The sequence below is a fragment of the Macaca nemestrina genome, chromosome 9 (assembly GCF_043159975.1).
Source record: "Macaca nemestrina isolate mMacNem1 chromosome 9, mMacNem.hap1, whole genome shotgun sequence".
Classification (NCBI taxonomy): domain Eukaryota; kingdom Metazoa; phylum Chordata; class Mammalia; order Primates; family Cercopithecidae; genus Macaca; species Macaca nemestrina.
In genome coordinates this window covers 120,261,674-120,275,024 of record NC_092133.1, presented here as the reverse complement: position 1 = coordinate 120,275,024, position 13,351 = coordinate 120,261,674, and the positions used below count along the sequence as shown (strand labels likewise).

At 40.7% G+C, this 13,351-nt stretch overlaps 1 protein-coding gene across 1 annotated transcript in view; it reads left to right on the top strand.

Moving 5' to 3' along the window:
• Nucleotides 1–13,351, top strand: part of LOC105480028 (KIAA1217 ortholog) — a 910,528-nt gene that overhangs the window by 25,280 nt on the left and 871,897 nt on the right. Inside the window, exon 2 of the mRNA XM_071070358.1 lies at nucleotides 12,105–12,322. The gene's annotated coding sequence lies outside the window, so the exon portion shown is untranslated. The remainder of the gene's footprint in view (nucleotides 1–12,104; nucleotides 12,323–13,351) is intronic.

Below are 13,351 nucleotides of genomic sequence, written 5' to 3'. Positions count from 1 at the left end.
GAGTTTTCAGTAGACCATCCAGCATTGTATAAGGTGTTTGGAAAACATGGTAAGATTCATAAATCTTGTAACAGTGAACCTATTGTCACATTTATTTTTGATATAAAGTGAGTTCCTTGGCTAGAAGGAATATTGACTGAAATATGACAAAGAATGTTTAGTATAAGCACATGGATAGTGACTGTAGCAGAAGCACTTGGAGAAGGGAAATCCATAGCCAGAATAAAATTATTTTCTATGAGTTACATATAATAGACTAGGTACAAGCAGGTCATGGGAAACTTTCATGAGTTCCAGCTGCAGAATGGCCACTCACAGATTTGAGAGTCAGCTGGCATGCAGAGGTCTGGTCATGTCTGATGTGAAAATATTTAAATACCTGGGTACTGGATAGTAAATAGCACTTCCCTGAGCCCCTTAACCCTTTCCTTCTCTGAACTCCCAGACTGCCCTGGGTTCCTCCTTTCAGATCCAGGCAGCAGGGTGAGCAAAGATGTAAATGATCTGCTTTTGTTATGGTATAATAACATTGTTACTGTTATCTTAGGGATAAAAAAAAGATAATAGAGTTCAGGAATTTCACTTTTGCTCACACATGATCCCTGACCTTCCAAAATCAGTTTAGATGGAAACCTTCTTCATATTGAGTAGTAATGGTGGTAGTTTTTCCTTCTCTATCTGCATATCTTGTGAATACATAGAACTCACCATATTTTGTTTGATAAACATTTTGTAAATTAAGCGTTGATTTGAAACTTTTTTTCTGAGTTCCAACCTGAGACTGAGGCTCAGGACTTGACTTTACCTTTTCTGGGCTTGTCCTGTCTCACATTAATGAGGTTGTGGAAGGGAAGGGGAGGGATGCTTTATGGCTGGCTGTCTTAGTTTGGGCTGCCATAACAAAGTACCATGGGCTGGGTGGCTTTAATAAAAGAAATGTATTTCTCATAGTCCTGGAGGATAGATGTCTGAGGTCAGGGTACCAGCATGGTTGGGTGCTGGTGAAGGCTCTCTTCCTGTTGCAAACTGCTGAGTTCTCATTGTATTCTCACAGGTAGAGAGTGAGAGAGCACTTTGGCTTTTATAAGGGCACTGATGCCATTCATGGGGGCTCCACCATCATAACCTATTCACCTCCCAAAGATCTCACCTCATAATACCATCACCCTAGGGTCAGAATTTCAATATATGAATTTTAGGAAGACACAGACATTCAGTTCATTGCACTGGCTTTATTGTCAGGCTCTCCCTCCAGAGCAAGACAATGGTGAATTGGCAGGTAGGTTCATCATTCACTTCTCGTCATGCCCCTTTCTGCTTTCACACACATACACACCTATCTTCCGGAGAACTTCCCAGTCCTCGTGTATATGCTGTCATGGTGCCTTGGCTTACAGCAGAGTCATGGAGTTTATCCTCCTATAGAGTCATCTTGCCTCAGTAGGAAAGAAGGGGGGGAGGGAAGGAATGAGTCCTATAGGTCAGGCTGCTGTGTCTGTCTCAAAGAGTCCCTGATGAAGTTTATTTAAAAACATTTAATATTCCGATAATAAAAATAACACACGGATATAGTAAAAAGTATAGCATAAAAATACATAGGAATGAAGACATTCCCTTATTCTTATTCCCCTCTCCAGTGATAGCTCTTAGCATCAGTTTTACATCATAAACACACACACACACGTATACACATATACATGTATATGTACTATATCATAGTTATTTATTGGTATATTTACCATGGAGAATATTAGTATACAGTTGCACATTTTTAAATTTAATAATATATTTATTCCTTCCAGATCATCTTACTCTTTTAAACAGTTATATAGTATGCAGTGTAATTTATCTAAATCAATGCAGTATTAATAGATACCTGGTAGTTTATACATTTTGCAATTTGGTATCTATGTCATGTGATAACATAAAAAGGTAGAAGTGTCATCTTTTCCTCTTTGGGTCTTGGACTCTTCTCAGAGGCTGGCAAAATATAGGGGCCACCTAAATGTATGGATTTACCCATTTGCTTAGAAAGCTAGATTTGCTTTAGGGTGTTAACTCAGAATCATTTTAAAGCAAAACAGATTTCTTTATTTTTATCTGGAGGAGAGAAAATTGAAGTGTGTGGCATTGATGGGGGCAGTTTGTGTATAGTTATTCCTTAAATTAATGTCTAGGACTTTAAAGAATGCACCTATCTATAAAGCACACTAAAATTAACCTTTATTTTTGTCTTCAAAGAAAAGAATCTGCACAATGATATTTCAACTGAACACATGAACACACACGGCAGAAGTTTCAATTACTTAGATTAGAAAGGTTTTTATACTCTCCTTGTAATAACTTTAAATTTTTTAGGCACTGAACCATTGCATCATTAATTTTCATTTCTTTTTATTTTACTTTGAGATGGCCAGGTTCTAAGTTGACCAAGTCACACATTTAAAATAATTAAAAGTTTCATATTGCAGAAGAAAAATACTCTTTTCTCCACCTTGGAGTGTGTCCTTTTCTCCATTTATTTATCACCATAATACTGAAAAAAATAGTAAACCGAAGCAGCATTTCACATCTACCCTTCTTGCTTCAAACACCCAAAATGCAACTTTTGAGTATAGCTGAGCTTCTGCATGTACTCTTGGAAGAGGCATTTAAGCAACTAAATATTCTTGAAATTGCATTTACAAATAATGTTTGCATATTTGTAATCTTTCAAGAGTATTTTATGCTGGAAAGGTGGCAGAATACAACAGTTTGTACAATTGACAAACCAAGGTGAAGGAAGAAAATCATGTGCTGATAAAAGGAAACATCTCTTATTTAAAGACCGTAGGTGATGCCCATTGGTCTTAGTGAGGTCTCATGAGCCTGTGGCTGCTCTTCTCCTGCAATCTACACTTCTTACACCCTTCGCTTCCCATCTCTACCGATTTTTCTTGTAGATTAATTGCACCCATACATACTTCTCCAATTGCAAGAGATGAAGACATGAGAATTTCCAGGCACAAAGAATTAAGTGGCAGCTATCTTGCAGGGAGAAGAACTCATTGTTGGGTTTACTTTACTCCTTACAGAAAATTAAGAAAGTATTGATTGCATATGGAGATTGAGACCATCCTGGCAAACACAGTGAAACCGTCTCTACTAAAAATACAAAAAAATTAGCCGGGCGGGGTGGCGGGAGCCTGTAGTCCCAGCTACTCGGGAGGCTGAGGCAGGAGAATGGCATGAACCTGGGGGGTGGAACTTGCACTGAGTGAAGATGGTGCCACTGCACTCCAGCCTGGGCGACAGAGCAGACCGCCTCAAAAAAAAAAAAAAAAAAAAAAAAGCGGTTCCCCACCTGCAACCCAGCAACATCATTGCTTTGAGAATGCACAGGATGCCTGAAGAGAATCTGCTGCAATTCTATTGCTTCACACATAGTGAAACTGAGACCCAGTAGCTGAATAATGCTAACTGCTTGGTCACAGCAAGCTGAGGACAGAGCTGGAGTCTCCCGTCTCCCACTTTAGTGCTGATATTTACAGAGTGTGTTCAAAATGATCATCAATGACCACAACCTTGAATCTGGGTTTGGAATGTGCCTTATATTTCAATGTTGCTATTCCTGATCTTCTAAGCATTCACCTTAAATGAAATAATCAAACCACACAACGAAGACCTCATCTAAGGGAATACTGAGAATTGACAAAAAAACTTCACTTTTTAACTTTCTCATTGCAGCATCTGTTGAGCTTTTCCTACAATTATGTTGTCATTGAATATCCAAGTATTCTCTCTGCTGCATGACAGTTTCATTATCTGGATATGCTAAAATGTTTCCAATGATAATTAGGAAGTATGTTGTAAATTCTTTTAAGTAACTGAAAAAAGATATTGTAAGGAGAATCTGTAATAAGTTTGAAGGTAAGGTGACTGCTTTACCTACGATGACCATTTAATTTTTGGTTAAATGGAGAGCTGGATAAACTGGGATGATGGGATCCAAAGGCCCTCCTAGAAGGTAGCATGTTTTATCTCCTGTCAGTGCATCTTACTAGTCCTTTACTGGAGAAAAAAAAAATACATGGGTATCTTAACAGTACACCTATTGCCACTTGAAATGCACATTATTTATCACATGAAGATAAATATTGATGTTAAGGACTTCAATGTTTGTTTGCAACAATACCAAAAGTTGTTTCAGGCAGTGGATTCCCACATAATGACACATCTAGGAGGCCCGATTGAATGCTATGATCTAGGGACAGGCATTGCATCTCGTGGTGCAATGATCTAAAGACACAAGAAATGTTGGCCCTTTCAGGAGGTGCAAGATTTTCAGTAAGGGGAGCAGTGCTTCTGGCCACAAGAACTTTCCTCAGTGATAGTAATGTTTTATGTCTGTGTATCTAATACAGTAGACACTTGCCACATATGGCCATGGGCACTTTAAAATATGCTAAATTGGCTGAGTGAAGTGGCTCACATCTATAATCCTAGCACTTTGGGAGGCCAAGGCAGGAGCATGGCTTGAGCCCAGGAGTCCGAGACCAGCCTGAGCAACATGGAAAGACCCCATCTTCACAAAAAATTTAAAAAAAAATAGCCAGCTGTGGTGTCATGCACTTGTAGTCCCAGTTACCCTGGAGACTCAGATGGGAGGGCTGCTTGAGTTCAGAAGGTCAAGGCTGCAGTGAACCATGTTCATGCCACTGCATTCTAGCCTGGGTGACAGAATATAAGAGACCCTGTCTCACACAAAAAGAGAAAAAAATGGCTAAATGGATAAAATGTGACACATACACACAATGGAATATTCGGCTACCAAAAAAAAAAAAAAATGAGATCCTGTCGTTTATAACAACATGGATGATGATATGGTTTGGCTTTGTGTCCCCACCCAAATCTCATCTTGAATTATAATCCCCAGGTGTTTAGGTATGGACCCGGTGGGACGTGTAGATTATGGGGGCAGTTCCCTTCATGCTGTTCTCCTGATAGTAAATAAGTTCTCACGAAATCTGATGGTTTTATAAATGGTAGTTTTTACTGCACTCTCATGCTGTCTCTCGCCTTCCGTGTAAGATGTGCCTGCTTCCCCTTCAACCATGATTATAAGTTTCCTGAGGCCTCCCCAGCCATGCAGAACTATGAGTCAATTAAACCTCTTTCCTTTGTAAATTATCCAGTGTTGGACAGTTCTTTATAGCAGTGTGAGAATGGATTACTACAGATGGTCCTGGAAGACATTACATTAAGGGAAATAAGCCAGACACAGAAAGACAAATATTGTATGTTCTCACTCATATGTGCAAACTAAAAATTGAAATGATTGAATTCATGAAGATAGAATGATGTTTACCAGAAGCTGGAAAGGGTAGCAGAGAGGGAGGGGCAAAGTGGGATGGCTAATTAGTGCAAAAATACAGTTAGAATGAATAAAGTCTAGTATTTGGGAGCAAAACAGGGAACTACAGTCAACAATAATTTTACTTAAAAAAAACGAGAGAAATTAGAATGTTCCTTACACAAAGAAATCATGATTACTAGAAGTGATGGATACCCTAATTACTCTGATGTGATTATTATACATTGTATGCCTGTATCAAAATGTCACAGGTATCCCATAAACATATACAACTATTATATACCCATAATAATTAAAAATAAATTTTAAAAAATTCAAAGTGACTAGTACAATTGAGTAACAGAATTTTAATTTTATTTAATTTTTATTAATTTAAATTGAAAAGCCACACATGGTTAGTGGATACCAAATTGGTTAATGCAGTTCTAGAGCAGAGAGGAGTGGATACGAGTGAAAAAAAGTGACATTGGACTAAGTCATGATAAGAAATACAGATTTTCTCCTCTGGGGAACAAAGAGTAAATTGAAGATGGCTGAGGGTTCAGGGCCCTGAGATTGACATAAAGGATAAGGTCAGGAGCACAGGTGGGGATAATGGCTATAGACTGTAGCTCACTGCCTGAGATTAGAGGACACAAGGCAAGGATGGGTGCAAGAGAAGCTATAATTTATAAAGGGAAAGAGAAAATTTGAGGAAAGTCATATCAGATACATTCAATTTTCACCAAGTAGCAAGAGACCAGTGGGTCTACTGATGTGGAGGGAATGAAAGAGTAGAGTGGTGGGAAGATGTGGAGAGAATATGGTTGTTCTGAAATGACTGGGGAGTGGCCAGTAATAAGTGAAAGGCTTTTCTGGTGGTAAGACAGAGGACACAGCTGGAATTGAAGATAGTGGGTTTGAAACGGTTCCAAACTGCAGTTCCAGAAGCTCATTTATCTGGGTATGAGACTGGAGAAAATGTATTGTTATAGGTCCAGGCGTGGAGTTCCCCAGACAGTTACTGTGAAAGTCCTGGGTGCAAAAAATTGAGAAAGCTGGTGAGTAATTACTTTAGATTATAATGTGAGGTCACAAATGACCTAGAAGAGCAAGTTAGGTCAGAGAGTAAAACATTTGAGCTGAAGACTTTAGAGTCACAAATGTGACCCATAGATCCATGATGTGGCCATGCTAATAGATGACTGAAAAGGGCTAGACGTGGATGTCATTGGCGATGAGGTGCTGGATGGCCATCCACATTAACAGTGAACAATATGGCAAGACCTGGGAGAGAGGAGGAATGGGAGCCAGATGTAATTAATAGTTAAGACCTCAGAAATGAACCTCAAGAAGAGGGAGAAGGTGTCCTAGGAAGAGTAGAATGGCATGAGCATTAAAAGGTGGGCATTTTTACACGAAAGCAGAGAAATAATGCCACCTCTACCTTTGAACCCCAGAACAGCGCTGGGGTCTCCATGTACAGTCTCCCATGAGACTGTGGGAGATGCACAGTCTTCCATGGCTAGGGCTGTGGGAAAGCAGTGTCCTTCAGAATAGAGGTGGATTTCAGTTAATGAAGGTGATGGAGCAAGTGTTCAGTGACTAAGTGAATGTTACCAGGAAGCTTATCTACTGGGTATGGAGAGTTCCAGAGAGTCCATGGGTAGATAGCAGCAAAGGGCATCCTTGAGACTATAGAGGAAGAGGTCAGCTAGAGAAATTACAGCAAAGGGACATAGCAAGGTCTTTTATGGTGTGACAAATTTGTTAATAGGATTTATAGTCATTTTTGCTGACTTTGAGAAAGGTTTAGACAAAAGTAAATAGATTTTGGACCCAAAACCCTATCATCATTAGTTACAGGGCAAACAGTCTTTACTACAGATATGGGACGACCAGGTCTAGAACTTGACTTTCTTTCTCATGTGTTAATAGAACATGACGACTGTGTATTCAGAAAGGAAAGGTGCAATAGAAGAGGCTTGTTGATCTAATTTTCTGAATGTCTTCAGAAACAGAAAGAATTCTCATTAGTCTAGGATGATTCAGGTGTGACTGTCTACCTGAAAGAGAAGGATAAATTACATTGCCTTACAAATGCTTTTACATCCCAATGATTCTTGTAAATCTAAGCTAAATTAGCTGAGATTCTTGAGTATTATAAATGTAGTGGAATATCACTACAAAGTCTTGTGAGAGCTCATGGCATCCTTATTTTATAAACTTAAGACAGGTGGTCCAGCGATAGATGTTTTCTGATCTCTAAATTGAATAATACGGAATCCAGTTTGGTTAAACATTGAACATGCTGCCTTTATAGGAAAGAATAAAATAAATTTAAAGTGGAATTGTACCAAAGAAGTCTAAGATATATGTCTACTATACTTATAAGTGAGAACAATTTATCAGGTGGATATTTCAGTAACCATGTCTTTCTAATTATATTTTAAGAGTTCTAATCTAGGATATAGAACGTCCCAGTGAGTTCCAGTGGTTATCCAAATCCACGAAATGAAAGATAAAACCCTTATTGAATAATTTAGACTTTTCTCTACTTCAAGGTGCTTTGGCTTGACACTGGTTCCTTGTTTTACTCAACTGCTCAGAAATGCATCATCTCATTTAAATTGAAGAAGCCATTGAAAATAAGTTGGCTCTACTTCCAGAAATGTCACTAAAAGGAAGTTCTTTCTTCTGCAAATAATAAAGAATTTTCAGCATGTTTAACCACAGCTAATCCTATTCCTTTGGGTACAATGTGGTGCTGCACATTGAAACGTTATAAGAGCATTACCCTGCTAGGCAATAAACATGCATTTAAGAGCTTACTGGTAGTATGCTGACTCAAAGCAGAAATAACAATAGTATCATTTTAAGTTGTCACATCATTCTTCTTTCTAAAGATGCTTTCAGGTTTTTCAAGGTCTTTTGCCCCTCCGTGACAGTTTGCTTTTGTAAGAGGCTGGTCTCAGAATTCAGATTTGTTCCATGATCTTAAAATAGAGCAAAGCAAAAAAGTAAGAAAACCTTGATAATGACTTGATATTTCCTGAGCTGAAGACTTCTTGGTCAAAAGATCAAGTAAGCCTGTTGTTGCTGGTGGCATACTGGAGTCACCTACAGGGTGTTTTGCGAACTGCCTGTGACATAGAAACTACTTTTTGTTGGGAAGAAGTTTAGTTGGGGTTGTGGGAAATAGAAGAAAAATAAAAATGTGAGAGGGGAATGAGAGGGTAGAAACCCCACTAGAGCCAAAAGTGGGCTAAGTAGGCAGGGTCAGAGCTAGATTAGGGGTTTCTGAGACTAGGGCTGTGGGAACAGAAAATGATTTCCCACCACATCTGGAATTGGAGGAAAAGGGATGCTTGAAGTATGAATTCTTGGAAACTTGGGAGCTTTTTCTGAAGTTCCTAGATATTAAGAATAGGAGTTAGGAATTACAGCTCAGGTGTCTTGACTGTGAGGACACCGTGGGATTCCCTGAGCTCATAACTACTCCATCTTACTATTTTTTAAATTCCCTCTTCACTATAGAGACACTAGTAAATCCTTCAAGAGTGAATCGGGTGCATGAGTTTATTTGGGGAATGAGGAAGGGACAAGCTAGAGAAGGAGAATCTTGAGTTTCAGGTTTGGGGCACTAGGGAACAGAGGATACCCAACAGGGGCAGGCTTCTTTAAAGAAGATAGAACTCAGGGGGCCCCAGGTGACTTCAGAGGGGCTCCTCCCAGAAAGCCAGCCAAGAAGCCCCTCAGGAGTTTGGGACGGCCACCTTGGCCAGGCAGTGGTTGGGAGAATCACTGGATTGGGAGGATCTTTGAGTAGCTCTAGTTCTGGGGGCCAGAGTCAGTCACTCTCGGTGGAGCCATAGAAGAATTCGTGGGTTTAGTCTCCATCTTTTCAGTCTTTCATCTTGAATTAGTACACTGCACTCCTGTCTCAATGACATTTAAAAGCTGCTAATCCCTAACAACTCTCTATTATCCACCAAATTTGGTCCAGACTCCTTGACAATAAGTTCATGGCCAACTTAAGCCCACTGCCATTTCCTGCTCAGGCATCGTATTTCCTGCTCTGAGTGTCGTAAGCTCCCAGGAATTCCATTTTTGTTCTGCGACAGCAGGAACCTAGCTTCATGGCTCTCTCCTTCCTAGTCTTGTCTCCCTAGGTCAACTGGAGTATGACAAGACTTTTGTTGTACAGAAAGCCACTGAGTTTCATTCTTGTTGTGTATCCAACTTATTTTCTACCTAAGCAGTTTTGAAAAAGGCATGAGGGACTCTTTCTGAGTGTTTTTGTGTGACAGGAAGAGGTGGAATGTGGGAAGGCATGGGAGATGGGAGGCAGCACACAATTCTTTCACTTCCCATTGTCATCATGACCTTCCATCCCTTTTGCTTTCTGTCATGTGATTACAAAATCTCACCTCTTCCCTTTGGGTTACCCCAGGCAGGGATTGAATCTAATTTAAATTTGTAGCTCCCAAGTCTAGCATGGTCCCTAGAACTCAGTACATATTCATTGAGTGAATTACAATTGGAGTTCTCTTCTATTCTCACAACATACAACGAGTAACATTACTCAGTGACATTCTCCATCAAGTCACCATCTGAGGCTTACAAGTTGACATTGATGACCTGTCAATGCTTAGTTATAGGTATCTTTGGTATAATCCTAGAAAGTTTGGCCCTAGAGGAAAAAGAACCTGATGAGGCATGCCAGAAGATATTGACACAACTTGTAATGAACTTAGTGCATCCTTTCCTCTAGTCTTCTTGTGTTGAAATTGCCATATGACTCAGGTACTAAAGGCTTCCAGATAAAATGGATGCAGTTGTCTTTATTGGGGAGGTCCTACTTTAAAAGGCCTAGCTGCTTCAAGACCCCAAAGGATGAGCCCTAGAGGCAGGGCTGACTGGGGAAGCCTGAACTGCCTAGCTGAAGCACCAATTGCTCCAAGTTTTAAACTGACTTAAGCCTCTCCTGGAGCTTGCTTCAGACCTGGCCTTCTGACTCTGGGGGAAGTAACATCTCTCATTGCATTTTGCCCAGGGAGGTTGCCATGGGTCTTTACTCATGACTGGGCCTCAGATATGCCCCATTCAGTAGTAGTCCCCATCCTTCTGTTTAGCCTAGACCAGTCTCAGATCTGCCAGTGTCTTGTCCCCTGCACAGCCCAGCCTGGCTTTGTCTCTTCCATAGACCAGTGCTGATCATGATCCTGAAACATCAAATTCTAAAAGACACAATCCCAAATGCCATAATCCTGAATGTTGAAATCCCTAAAGATCAAATCCCTAAAGTCTAAAAACCCCAACAGCTAAAACCTTTAATGTCTAAAATCACAGTCCTGAAAGATTAAAATTCCTAATATTGAAATCATGAAAGCCATATTCTGAGAAGAGATTAGTGTGTTTTTAACAGTATGAAGGATGGCTGCGTCATATTAGGCAAAACTATTAACTTGTTTTTGTCTTTACTTGGAAATTGTGGTTTAAGGAGATGCATTTGGTGCCAACTTGATAAGGGGTGAAATTGTGGACTTAATTTAGGTGTCAACTTGACTGGGTTAAGAAATGTCTAGTAGGTGTTATTCTGGTTGTGTCTGCGAGGACTTTTCCAGAGATTAATGCATGAGTCTGAGTGGGCTAGGTTGGGAAGATCTGCCCTCAATGTGGGTAGGCACCATCCAATCTGCTGGGGGCCTAAGGAGAACAAATACAGAAGGCAAATTGGTCTCTCTCTAAGAGCTAAGACAGACTTTTCTTCTGCTACGTTGGACATTAGAACTACAGGCTTGCCAACATAATTATTATTGATGCTACAAAAGCAGGAAATTGCTTCATTGCAACAGCTGAGGAATAATGAACCAGACCTTCAAACGGGCAATGTATACTTACAAAATGTGTAGACCACAATCACTGTCTAAGCACAAGTGCATACATGGTGCCCTCCCCAAGATGCTAAAGTGACTGAGCAGAGGACGATGTATGCCAATGGGGTGCAGGGCCTGGGTGAGCCACACCATATGGCTTATCTCTACCCAACATCTGTCTTCCTGGCTAGGTATGGTGGCTCACATTTGTAATCCCAGCACTTTGGAAGGCCAAGATGGGCAGATCACTTGAGGTCTGGAGTTCGAGACCAGTCTGGCCACCATGATGAAATCCTATCTCTACTAAAAGTACAAAAAATAGCCAGCTGTGGTGGCAGGTACCTGTAGTCCCAGCTACTTGGGAGGCTGAGGCACGAGAATTGCTTGAACCTGGGAAGTGGCGGTGGCAGTGAGCTGAGATTGCACCACTGCACTCTGGCCTATCTCAAAAAAAGTGCTCACAAACATTGGTCTTCTGGTGAAATCAGGTGAAACTAACATCAGTGTCATCAGAAGACAGCATTTACTGAGTCCTTTTTATGGGCCATATCTCACATTTTCTAGCCCATTTTTTTCTTCCTAGCAACACTCTGAGGTCAGTGCTATGAGGTGCATGTGGAGGGCCCAGGAATGAGCATCTGAGTCTCAGGGGGATTTGTTGCCCCAGCTGCTGGGAGTGCTCTCAGCTCCTTCAGGGCCTTCCTCAGCTGTAAAGCATCCCTTCTCTCAGGGCGTGCCCTTCCTATGGTGGCCTGCATCTAGTGGCAGATCATTCAGGGCACGAAGACCCACGTGGGGACAACTCTGAGGGTTGACTGAGTCTTTGTGTGGTCTGCATGGCAGTTCAACCTCTCCCTTTACCCAGTCCTGCTTCTTTCCCATCTCTTCTGCAGATGTTGATTTCTCATAAACACCCTGCACCCAAACACGATCTCAGCATCTGCAGAAGCCAAACTGTGACACTCACACTGCAGGACGCTCCCAGGACCTGGCTGAGTGTGAGGATGCACACCTGACATCATCCAAGCTAGACCAGAGACTCTTCCCTGCGGATTGAGAATGGTGCTGGAGAGTACCGGTTCAACTCTGCAATGAGGCCAGACTTAGGATGGTAAGCTTAAACCTAAGTAACTTAAAAAATTAATGTGAATGCTAATTATATTCAAGCTAGAAGATTATGACCAGTTTATGGTATTTGAATTTAATTGCCCACTCTACTACAGAAGCATATGTGTAAAACTCTAATTATGTGTCAAAAATATATACAGTAATATGTAGGACTAGATAGGTCAAAATCCTACAACAACAAGTCATCTTAAACTACCAGGAGAAAAACGCTTCTTTTAATTTTTTTTTTTTTATTGTACTTTAAGTTCTAGGGTACATGTGCACAACATGCAGGTTTGTTACATATGTATACATGTGCCATGTTGGTGTGCTGCACCCATTAACTCATCATTTACATTAGGTTTATCTCCTAATGCTATCCCTCCCCCCTACCCCCTCCCCTCAATAGGCCCCGGTGTGTGATGTTCCCCTTCCTGTGTCCAAGTGATCTCATTGTTCAATTCCCACCTATGAGTGAGAACATGTGGTGTTTGGTTTTCTGTTCTTGCCATAGTTTGCTGAGAATGATAGTTTCCAGCTGCATCCATGTCCCTACAAAGGACACGAATTCATCCTTTTTTATGGCTGCATAGTATTCCATGGTGTATATGTGCCACATTTTCTTAATCCAGTCTGTCACTGATGGACATTTGGGTTATTCCAGGTCTTTGCTATTGTGAATAGTGCCACAATAAACATACGTGTGCATGTGTCTTTATAGCAGCATGATTTATAATCCTTTGGGTATATCCCTAGTAATGGGATGGCTGGGTCAAATGGTATTTCTAGTTCTAGATCCTTGAGGAATCACCACATCACCACACTTTTCCACAATTGTTGAACTAGTTTACAGTCCCATCAACAGTGTAAAAGTGTTCCTATTTCTCCATATCCTCTCCAGCACCTGTTGTTTCCTGACTTTTTAATGATTGCCATTCTAACTGGTGTGAGATGGTATCTCATTGTGGTTTTGATTTGCATTTCTCTGATGGTGAGTGATGAGCATTTTTTCATGTGTCTGTTGGCTGTATGA